The 13,073-nt window shown below is 34.5% G+C and overlaps 1 pseudogene; it reads right to left on the bottom strand.

Moving 5' to 3' along the window:
* The window catches only part of LOC101428715 (inhibitor of nuclear factor kappa-B kinase subunit alpha-like), a 110,195-nt pseudogene that overhangs the window by 49,891 nt on the left and 47,231 nt on the right, over nucleotides 1–13,073 (bottom strand).

Raw genomic sequence — 13,073 nt, 5'->3', positions numbered from 1 at the left:
TTCAGGATGCCAAATATAAGACTAGATGTGTCTACAGATCCAAGGTAGGGCAATTAAAATCCTTCTCAAAACTGTGTGAAGGAGTTTAGTTTGCATATTTGTGAGAGTTTAGGTACTATCGAGGGCATTCTTCTTGCATCATGTAGCTAGTCTGCATTCAGTAAGAAGCTATAAAATGGAGAGAAACAAGCATGACAGAAGAGAGGTAGAAAGAGATGCTTTATCAGCTTTTGGATCCTGGTTCCTATTTTTCCTCTGAGTCTATGCAGCCCTGTATTGTCTTTGATTTGTTTTGTTGTGGTTCAGATGGTCATTCAATTAAATGAGATAAGCTAATATTTTAAGCAAATTATTTTGGTCTATTTTTCTGCCTAAGTTAATTTGAGTTAGGTTTTTGTCACTCAAAAACAAGAATTCTGGCTAATTCACAGCTTTGTTCATAACAGTAAAAAGGTGAAATTCCTGTATTAGCATATAATTCATTTAAGAGAATTTTAGGCAGCCATGAAAGTCACAGTTAAATAAAATAATGACCTAAGAAGGAGTTCACATTGTAAAATTACATGAAAATATAGGATACAGCCAGTATGATTCTATTAGTATAAACTGCAGTGTTAAAGCTTATCAAAAGAAAAAAAATCTCAAAGAGAACACACAAAGTAACAGTGGTTGGCACCGTATGATGGGATTATGTTTGAATCTTTATTATTCTTTTCTCTTGTTCAGCAATGAGCATATATTACTCTTGTATAAGAAAAATAATGTGCTTTATATGAAATGCTCCTCTGCCTAAAGAGAAATTTAAGTTTACAAAAGAAACAGGTAATTCACTCATTCTTAATAAAAATAACAAAGGAGAACATTTTAGTTTGTTCCCATACTAATGAATTTTTCTACATTTATTTTTCTCACAAAATGTCAGTTTCTGTTCAATTTAAAGATCATATGTGAAGTTCAAAATTCAAGACTTAATTTTATAAAAAGTGAGTGTCTTTTTTTGTCTCTAGTAGTTAAATAGTTTCCAATGCCCCAACTCAGTTTAAGCTACAAAACTATTTTGGTATGTAAGAAATCATACAACTGCCATGAATTTATGGTTACCACAACCATAAATTGCCATCTTTTTCCTAGAAGATCCAATTATTTTTGATTCATGCATTTATTGTCTGTGAGCAATAAGCACCAAAAAGTTAGAGAACAGAGCTTAGGTGATGACTAACTGGAAATCCACAGAATTTCCCTTCTCTGGTGGTATTTCACTATACATCTGAGATTCATGAAGTAAAGGCACAGTAATTATTTAGCTCCAAATGCCATTCACAATGTGCCATGCAAAATAGGGGGATAATTGAGAAGTAAATAATATTTCTTTACAATTGTTTTTGCTACCACTTATAGTGGGTGCTTTACATAATAACTCTGAGATTTTAGAGATCAGTTACTTGGGGTGTTGGGCAGCAAGATTACAAAGCTTGCACAGATGACATAGAAGTAGCATTTTGTCTCTGATCTACTGAGATTCTAATCCTGTGCATTTATTGCCTAATACCGTCATGAAATCTATAATATGAGTAACATAGCTTTCAATATGGAATATGCCTTGTCTGCTTCCAGTCCTAGCCTGCCTAACTCACAAGTGGATGACATTTATAGGTCTGAAATAATATACTGAAGGGCTACTGGGAAGTGCAACTCTGGCTCCAGGGATTGTTGTGCTGTGTGATAGATTAGATTGGGGAATAGCTTTGAAAAGTTGTATAAAAATAAGACTTAATCATAGATATCTTTTCTGTATTATTTATCTTCTCTAAATCGAGGAGACTTGCCATGGCTCAAAGAATATCATTCATTAATAGCACACAATGAGCCAAAATCTCTGTTAAGTGCTAGAGTATCTCATTTAACTCTGAACAATCCTTGGAGAAATGTGATATATATTCTCAACTTGTTCCAGTTGAGGAAACTGAGGAACAGAAGAAGAAAATTGACTCTCCCGAGTATTCACACCCACCAATGAGCAGAAGAGCCAGGATTTGACCTTGGGCATTGTAACTCCTCTTTGAACCATTACATTATACGGGATACCCTTCCCATACTCAGTGATTTTACTCACTCAGCCTTGCCACAGATCCAACATATTCCGAGTTACAGATCAATACTGAAACCTGTCTTGAATAGGCTGGGTTTTGTTTTTTTTTTTTGCTACATTCTCAGCCTCTTCCATAACTTCTTCTTTTTCCAATACCTTCATGCCATTCCAACCTTCTCTCTTGATTATCTTTCAATGCCTCATTCTGTCCCCAACCTATTTTTCAGATTTTGGTAATAGGGTATTCTTTCTTAATGGTGACTATCCTAAACAAAACTCCCTTTGAGGAGGACCTACTTTTAGTGATGTAAGGAGAAGAAAAAAGGAAAACAGGATATTCTCTTAGGTCATTTTGGAATAGAAACAAAGAGAAAGACTAACACACATACTTTTATTCACTAATTTTGCAAATCTTTATTGAGTACCTACTATGTGTCATGAACTCTTCTGAGGAGTGAAAAATTATCAGTGAAGATAATAGACAAAATAATTGGCCTATAGTAAGTACTCTACTGGGAAAGTCCATAAATAAAAAATAAACCAAATAAATAAATACATACATACATACATATATATGTATTTATACATAATAAATACATAAATGTACACATATACATAAACATAAATAAATGTATCATGTTAGAAAAGGATACAAATAGAGCAAGCAAGGGAGATTAATAAAAGTCAATAATGGTGGTGATGCAAAGTAAATGGACTATCTGAAGAGGTCTCTGAGAAGATGACACTTGACCCAAGACTTGCACTAATGGGCTGTTAGAGAAGGAAACTTTTACTGAGAAGCCTAAGAGTTATGGAAGGCTTTAGAATATGGTTTTATTCAAATATTTTTAAGATTTACAGAAGTTAAAAGAGGAAAGGATAGCATACTAGGTAGGATGAATTGCATTAGAGGAAGCATATTACCTTAAGAAGAGACTGAATAAATTGATTTGTTAAGAGCAAAGATGTCATTTTGAAGTCGTGTAGAATTAGAACCATTGTGAAGGTAGGGGTTCATGATCAAGTAATCAGTAATTTTTAAAAATAACTACTGTATTTATATATTAATCCTATCAATTATTATGTATTTAAATACTGGCTGACATACATTGAATGTTGACTCTAGATAGGTAATTACTAAACTAAGGATTTCATATATACTAACTATTTTAATTATCACAATATTTCTAAGAAATAGGTAATTAATTTCTATACCTAATTTACAAATGTGGATACCAAAGAGTAAATCAAAATAACTTCCTCTAATTCATAAACATAGGAAGTGAAAGAGACAGGATTCAAAGTCACATCTCTGAAATTCAGTATGTGTTCTTAATTAGTATACAGTGCTACTTCTTTAAGGAGATTTATATCTCTATATTTATTGAGCATCTACTCTTGTCATTAGTTAAAATGATAACTTATTGAAAGTTTTCCTTTCAGTTTGGGTATGTGACAGAGTTTCCTGCTACCACCATTTTTAAAAAGATATGTTACTGGAGGATATAACCAGTGCAACATGCCAAGAAGAAGAAATAAATTATTGACAGGAAATAAATAGGACTGTCATTATTCAGAAATGATATAATTATTGCTGTAGAAAATTCAGATACTCTATAATCTATTATAATTGAGAAAGACAGGCAAACTGATGAATGGAACAAAATAGCAAATTCAGAAGTAGACCATATATTTGCAATTACCTGATTTATATCAAAATGGCCATTAAAATGTAGAGAGTAAGAATAGGTTTTCAATAAATTATCCTGGGTTGATTGAATATTCATATGGGAAGAGGTATCAGCACGCCTGTCAAACTATTTCAAACATCAATTGCAGACGGTCTGCAGATCTAAATATAGAAGTTAAAACAATAAATATTAAAGGAACATTGGAGCATATCACTGTGACCTTGATATGAGAAAAAATATTTGTGACAAAAAAAATGCTGTCATAGTCTATAGTAAGAATCATCAAAAGACTTTTCTGTTCATCGAAAGACTTCATTAAGAGAGTGAAAAAGCAAACCACAGAGTTGGAAGAATGTATTTGCAATACATATATCTGGTATATACAATACAATAAACTGCTATTTACAATAACAAAGAGAATTCTTACAAAAAATAACAAAAGAGCCATAAAATACTTAGAAAAATAGACTAAAGACCTGATAATGAATCATACCAAAGTAGATAACCAAATGGCAAGTAAACATATGAAAAATATTCATCAGGAAAATGCAGATTAAAATCACAATAAGAACTACAACCATCAGGAAGGTTAAAAAAGAAAATAGGCAGCACCTAATGTGAAGCAACTCAAACCTCATATGTCGCTAGTGGGACTACAAATCATAAAAATACTTTGGAAAACTGCTTGCCAGTAGCTACTAAAACCAAATGCTCATCAGTCCATGGACCATCTATTCTGTTCATATACTTACAAATTACATAAATACATTACAAAAAGCACCATACAATAATCCTTTTGCAACATTATTTCTAGGGGACATAAACTAGAAATAAGCTAAATATCCATCACATTAGAATGGATATACAAATCATGGTATAAGCATACAACTGAATACTATTCAGCAGTGTGAATGAACCAACTACACACACTTTACAAACATGTTATGGGATAAAATAAGTCAGATGCAAAGAAAAGTACCTGCTGTATGACTCATTTTATTTATTTTTTTTTTATTAATTTTTTTTATTTTTTATTGACTTTGTAATAATATTACATTAAAAATATATATGTGAGGTCCCATTCAACCCCACCCCCCCCACCCCCCCTCTCCCCCCCCCCCCAACAACACTCGTTCCCATCATCATGACACATCCATTGGATTTGGTAAGTACATCTTTGGGCACCTCTGCACCTCATATACATTGGTTCACATCATGGCCCATACTCTCCTCTATTCCATCATGTAGGCCCTGTGAGGATTTACAATGTCCGGTGATTACCTCTGAAGCACCATCCAGGGCAGCTCCATGTCCCGAAGACGCCTCCACCTCTCATCTCTTCCTGCCTTTCCCCATACCCTTTGTCCATTATGTCCACTTTTCCCAATCCAATGCCACCTCTTCTATGTGGACACTGGATTGGTTGTGTCCATTGCACCTTTATGTCAAGAGGAGGCTCAGATTCCACCTGGATGCTGGATGCAATCCTCCCATTTTCAGTTGTAATCACTCTAGGCTCCATGGTGTGGTGGTTGTCCTTCTTCACCTCCATCTTAGCTGAGTGTGGTAAGTCCAATAAATCAGATTGTAGGTGCTGGAGTCTGTTGAGGCTCAGGATCTGGCTATCACATTGTCAGTCCAGAGATTCAAATCCCCTAAATATATCTTAAACCCCAACATTAACTGCACCTCCAGCACATTAGCATGAAAGTCTTATGAAGGGAGATCCCATCTGAGTCCAGCTTCATCACACATAAACACCATTTCCAAAGAGGGGCCATCTGCCCTGGTAGTTAACCCCATCGGCCATGACCATAACTCCCATGGGTCTCTTTAGCCCTCAAAGGAACCAATATCTGGGGGTTGTATCTGCTTTATCTGTCTCTCTGACTCTGCTCTATGACTCATTTTATATATAAAATTTAACAAGAAACAAAACTAATATTTGGTATGAATTCAGGACAGTGGTTACTCATGGAAAGGCATGAGAGATATTGACTGAAATGTAGTGGGATGTACTGTTTCCTGATCTGGGTTTTTGTTACATCAGTATATTGACTTTATGGGTATTCATAAAACTATCTTTTTATTATTATTAGTAGTAGTAGTTAACTTATCTCTGCTTATATTAAAAAAAGGAAAGTTTTACATTTAAATAATGCTATGCTCTGCAAAGTTCCTCAAGACAAACATGGCTTGAGGGATTACGTACCTCATTAAGTTCTAATCTTCCTTTGTTTTGAATTGATAATTCGTTTTTACATTGCCAGCTTTCCTAACTTCTTAGAGTTATTTACTTATCCTCCTAATTTTAGTTCTTTTTATTTTAAAGATTAGTCTAGACACTAGTCATTAAAATAAAAAGAACCATGTATCCAAAATTAAATGGTTTCATGGAAAAGGAGGGAATTCAGGTATCTTCTGCGATACAAAAAACATCATAGACTAAGAGAAACTCTTAGAATTGACTTTACAAAGGCAATATTATTATATTTTCATTTTTTTTAATTTTAGATATTTTATTTATACCATAACAAGAATTGCATTAGTAATTTGAGATTCTTATAGTAGATTTTCAATAATATCACTTTATAGAAGACTGTAATACCAACAATAACATATCAAATAATAAGTATATCTTACTAAAGGGAAAAAAAATCTTTTGCTTAATAGTTGCTTTTCACATAGTTTAGAGTCTCTGTAGTTCATAATTAGGGAAGTAAGAAAACACTATTATGCTGACTATTAATAACAGAATAGAACTGATACTTTGATAATAGGTGAAGAAAAATATTCATCATGGTTTTGATTTCTTTAGGCCTATGTATCTGTTTAAGAATGAAGATTAATAACTACTTTCAAAATTATGCTAGTGCAGTATGGATTTTTAACACGATTTTCTACATCTTTAAAGAGAAGAATATGAATCTATAATAGATTTTAAGAGCTGATATTAGGTCTATGATATATTTTATAATATTGACCAAACCTTCCATGATTTTGTAACATTGAACTTATTTTCATCTAAAGACAAATATTTCTCACTTAAATGAACCACCTGTTGTTATCTGCAGGATTTTTAAAAGTCAAAGATTTTTCCTAAATTATAGAGTTATGCTATGATATGAATCAAATCACAAAGTCATTTGTGTTTACTCACACATATCCATAGGAAGGACATCTGGAATGGAAATAGTTTTCACATATAAATAAACATTATGTAGAAATAAGCATATTTTCAGATGATATGTGAAATTTTAATAACCAGATATTTGCTTTTCTGTCTTTAATTTCTTATTGTAGATTAATGAGAAGATTTCCTCTCTTTACCATTTTATTTTCCAATTCTATAAATTATGATTGTTTGGGTATGTGATTCAAATTTGTAGCTCAGTTTTCCAAGATTTAGAGTGTGCATTTGTTTAAATCTTTTTATTAAGACTTAACTTAGTTGTAACAAAATTCATCACTGTAGCTGTTTGATATTGTTTATGAATTCCAAAAATAGATATTGGATTATGTTTGTAAACTGGTCTGTTCTTCAGGGTTTATTAGATTATATTAGATTCAGAGGTGTCACTTTTGCTTGATTAAACTATGATTAAGGTTTTGATTGGGCAACATCAGTAGGACATTTAGTCCCCGACCACTAGGTGGGCGAGGACTCACAGAGAAAACTACACAGCAGAGGAGTTAGTTGGAGTTTTAATGCTGGAACCCTGGGAAGTAAATACAGAGAGAAGCAGATCCTGAGGAAGTAAGGAGGCTCCATTAGACACGGCAGAGGCCCCAGGAAAGAGACGAGCTATTCATCTGACAGTTTACAGATAGCCTTGTGGAACGAGCAGAGTCCCTGAGCCTGGAAAGAGATGACACCTATCCCAGCCTATAGCTGATACTGGAAGAAGCTGGGACCATGGATTCTTAAGAGGAAGAGGAAGCCTAAATCCTTACAGACGTTGGCAGCTATCTTGCTCCAGCATGTGGCAGCAGACTTTGAGGAGGGAAGTAACTTATACTTTATGGTCTGGTAACTGTAAGCTTCTACCCCAAATAAATACCCTTTTTAAAAGCCAACAGATTTCTGGTATTTTGCATCAGCACCCCTTTGGCTAATAACAATCATTTTATGTGATGAGATTTGGCAAATGTGTACAGTCACATAAGCAACACCAGAATCAAGATATAGAACATTTTTATCTCAAAAAGTGTTTAGAACATTTTGCAGTCAGTCCTGTCTCTATAAACACGGTCCCTGGAAATCACCGCTTTGATTGCTCTTCCTATCATTTTGACATTTGTAAAGTGTCGTATAAGTGCAATCATAAGGAATGCAGGTTTTGTGTCTTACTTTACCACTCTGGATAATGATTTTAAGTTCATCCACATTGTTGTACCTATAGCTCATTTTTCTCACTGCTGAGTACTACACCACTGCTCTGTGTCATTTATTGTTACAGAATACATTTTGCATATACTTCTATCTCTTGTTGGATATTTGAATTCTTTAAAGTGTTGGTTATTATCACAAATCTGCTATAAATATTTCTGCACATTCTTTGTAGATATGTGTTCATCCCTCAGGCAAATACCTAGATTTGGAATTGCTAAAGAGGCATGATGACAAATGTTTCCTCCAGGAAACTGGGGGAGGTAAAGCCTTGGTTTGTAATATAAATACTCCCCCCATGACTGATTTCAGAATACCAGCATTACAAGCCTGAATGCAAAGTTGAGAAGAGACATGCACAAAAAAATCTTAGGAGACCAGTGCAGGTACACTCCAGAACAACAGTGAAATGTTAGTTTGAAGAGTAACTACATATTAACAGTATAAGAAACTACCATATGCTTTTCTAAAGTGTACATTTTGGGGCGGCGGACTTGGCCCAGAGGTTAGGGCGTCCGTCTACCACATGGGAGGTCCACGATTCAAACCCTGGGCCTCCTTGATTCGTGTGCAGCTGGTCCATGTGCAGTGCTGATGCGCACAAGGAGTGCCCTGCCACACAGGGGTGTCCCCGCGTAGGGGAGCCCCACGCGCAAGGAGTGCGCTCCTTAAAGAGAGCCGCCCAGCATGAAAGAAAGTGCAACCTGCCGCACGTACGGAGAACTGACACACAAGATGACACAACAAAAAGAAACACAGATTCCCATGCTGCTGACAGCAATAGAAGCTGACAAAGAAGATGCAGCAAATAGAGAATAGACAACTGGGGTGGGGTGGGGTGGGGTGGGGTGGGGTGGGGTGAGAAATAAATAAATAAATAAAGTGTACATTTCTATGTCCACTTTTACATTCCTACCAACAATAGCTGAGAATTCCAGTTGCTCTACATTATCACCAGTACTTCCTAAAGTCAGACTTTTGACATTTTAGCCATTTGAGTGTGTAGTAGTATCTCATTGTGATTTTAATTTACATTTCCTTGATAACTAATGATGGTGAGCATCTTTTTATGGGTCTTTTAACAATACATCATCTTTGCTGAAGTTTCTATTAATATCTGTATTAGTCAGCCAAAGGGGTGCTGATGCGAAATACCAGAAATTGGTTGTTTTTTTATAAAGAATATTTATTTGGGGCAGGAGCTTACAGATACCAGGCCATAAAGCGTAAGTTACTTCCCTCGCCAAAGTCTATTTGGAGCAAGATGGCTGCCGACGTCTGTGAGGGTTCAGGCTTCCTGGGTTCCTACATTCCTGCAGCTTGCATTTCTCTGGGTTCATTGTTCCTTCCTTCCTGGTGCTGGCTTCTCTTTCCTCTGCATGCTGACTTCCCGGGGCTCACAGCTTAAGTCTTCAGCATCAAACTCCAACATCAAAATTCCAAAATTGGAAACCTGCAACTCCGTCCTTTGCCATGCTTTTTACCCCTTGGTGGGTAGGGACTCAATTCCCTAATCATAACTCAATCATGCCCAGGTACAGATCAGATTACAAACATAATCCAATATTTCTTTTTGGAATTCATCAATAATATCAAACTGCTACAATATCCTTGCCTATTTTTATTTATATTAATTGTATTTTTATTATTGAGGTCCAAGAACTCTTGTAGCATAGCCCTAAAGTCTCATTTTCATCACTGAGCTAAGTCCAGCCAACATAGAATCCCAACTGGGTCCAGCCTTGAAGAGCTCAACTGCTAATCTACTATAGGTCTCTACTGCAGTGAATGATATATACACTTGTTTCGTCATTATGTTTAAAGTTGTTTATTTCACAGTATTTTTTGCTGCAAAAAAGTGACTAATACAAAATCTGGCACCTAGAAATAAGGCACATAGCAAAAATCAAAAAGATATTTTATTAATTGTAACTTGGTGGTAGATGAAAAGAAAATCATTATGGAAAACTGAAGAAATATTTGCATTATGTATTAATAAAGCATTTGGTAAAAAGTTTACCTTTGGCCACTTAGACAGAATAAAATTTCACCCAATATAATTGTGCCTTTGGAAAAGTAAATTTTGAAGGAGATTTTGAGTGGAGAGTGATTTGTATTATCTTAACATATTAAGCATTACAATATAGAGACAAGTTCAAAGAAAAAGTGACCTATATGCAAACATAATTGAGAGAAAATAGTTTACAAATTCCTGAAATTTCAATTTTAAATGAAAATGCTTCTCACCATATTAAATTTGTCATGAAGACAACTTTAGGGCAAAGATAAAATCTAGAGTACTGCCATTAAGTGAAAAGCTCAAGGCAAAAACCAAACTAAGAAAACTACTATAACCTTTTTGTTAAGACTTTTTACAGACTCTCTAAAAAGGGAACTAAGACTATATACTCCCAAAGTACTTGCAATTACATCCATCGAGAGAGAGAGAGAGAGAGAGAGAGATCACAAAATTAATTGTGCATGTGGTTTAAAAGTTAACAGAAATCAATTCTATATTTTAAAAATTCACAAAAATATTATAACGCTGAATTGACAAAAGTACTGCCAGCATAGACTAAAAATGGCTATACATCTTTGGGATATAAAAAATCCCCTCTGGCTTCTGCACAGAGGAAGTGGACTGAGAAAATTGACCAGTTTTCCAAACAGGTGCTTTCTCCAAAATCACTTTCAAAAGTGGTACATAAGGATACTGTACAGGAAAGGAGCTTCTAGAGAACAGACCAAGAGCTATGGAGAACAATAGACTTGGGAGCTCCTTCAAAGAAGTGGAATTCAGGTTTATTCCCCAGTGTAGGAGGTTATTACTGTATTGGTAAATGGGATTTCAGAATTTTTTTGGAGCCATGATTCCTATGTGTCTCCCACTCTCAGAATTTGATAGAGGATATTTATTGTTCTTATATTATCTCTGTGTTATTATTATACGTTGGAAGTGTGGGAGACACAAATCTTATGTTTTTATTATTCATAGGTCTCCATATCAAGGGCCACTTATAGCATACTTGACATAAGTCACCACCCCTACCATTCCTGGATATTGACATGGGGAAATGAATGGATGAGATTTTAGTGGTACCTTGGAGAAGGAGTGGTTGTATTTTGCATGAAGGATGAATATAAATTTGTGAACCAGAATGCAAACTCTGGTCATTTAGATTATATTCATTACAGATCACTATTCTTCCCATCCTGAAGAGGAATATAATGATCTATCTAGCCCACTTATTTTGAAGTTCCCTTGGCCATTGGAATGAGAAGTAGCCAATGATCACCATGAGAAGACCAGGCTCTACTAGCTACTGGAAAATGGACCATGAAAGATATATTGACATGTACAAGCCTTGTCAATAGCTTGGATTCTGAAGTTTATAAGCCTGAAATATGTACTCAGCCCATATATTCAATTTCATCTTATAAAAGGAGAAGAGAGAGAAAATTGAGCAAGCATAAAAATAAAATTAGCATTCAACAAGACGGAGGTATAAAAAAGGGAGAAAATAATAGGAAAAACCAAAGGGGATCCTACCAATTTCATAATGAATATACAAGAATATTACTGATGATTTTACAACAACAAGTTTAACAATTTAGATAAAATCTTCAATTGGCTGAAACAAATGTCACAAGGAAATAAGCAACTTATCAAATAGATAAGAAAAAGAAAATCAACTCTGAGAATTCCACATTTACTAAACAAATAAAATTCATCTTTAAACATGTAAACAATGAAAAAAAAAAAGAGGTCCTAAAGGTTTCAGTTGCAAATTATATCAAGCATTTAAAGAAGAAATAATATTAATTTCAAAGAAAAAAGCAAGGAATTAAACATTTCCTAACTCATTTTGTGAGGTCATTAGAATTGAAAATCAGCAATCATCTTACTCATGGACACAAATCAAGGCAGTCTAGTATTGATATAAGGGTAAAATATGAATCCTTGGAAGAGAAAATGAGTCTGGAAATAAATGCACACATGCAGGGACAGTCGATATTTTGCAAAATTACCAAGGTAATTTAAAGGTTATGATGCTAGAAAAGATAAAGGTTAAAGAATTAATGATTTTTTTATGAAAAAAAATTTTGATCCCTGTGGATTAGTCTTGATTTTCTAAGGAAACAGAACCAAAAGGAGATATATAACTGTGTTCTCTATATAAACATATGTGTATATTATGTAAATACTGTTATTAGGGCTCTCTAGGGAAGTAGAACTGACAGGAGATGTCTGTAAATACAATGAGATTTTATAAAATTTCTCACATAACTGTGGGGATGCATGAGTCCAAATTCCTTAGGCAGACCACAAGCTGAGAACTTCATTGAAGATTTTCAGTGAATTCTTGAGCAAAAGCTGCCTGACTGAAGTAGAGATGGGAATTCTCCGTTCTGACTGCCAATTCATTGCTTCTCCTGTTAAAGCCTTAAATTGATTGGATGAGATGTCTCTCATTGATGATAGCACATTCTTCAGTTGATTGTAGGTGTATGCAGCCAGAGAAGCAATCAACATACTGATGATTCAAGTCCACAAAATATCCTCACAGTAGTAATCAGGCCAGTACTTGCTTGACCGAACAACTGGACAACATAACTTAGCCAGGTTGACACATGAACTTAGCCATCACACTCTGTGATAAAAAAAAAAAAAAAACTACTTAAAATGAATCATAGACCTATATGTAAGGATTCCGGAAGAAAATACAGGAGAAAATTCTTGTTAACTTTGGATAATTAAAAAGTGTCTTAGAAAACAAAAAGCACAAACAAGTAAAATTGATAAACTGAACTTTATAAATATTAATTATTAATATTCCAAAGGCAAGAACATGAAAATGTAACATCACATCTGGAGGAATTATTCATAGCACATGTATTTGGC

This window comes from Dasypus novemcinctus, chromosome 2, assembly GCF_030445035.2.
Source record: "Dasypus novemcinctus isolate mDasNov1 chromosome 2, mDasNov1.1.hap2, whole genome shotgun sequence".
Taxonomy (NCBI): Eukaryota; Metazoa; Chordata; class Mammalia; order Cingulata; family Dasypodidae; genus Dasypus; species Dasypus novemcinctus.
Note: the sequence above shows the minus strand (reverse complement) of the source record. Positions and strands in the feature narration are given on the sequence as shown.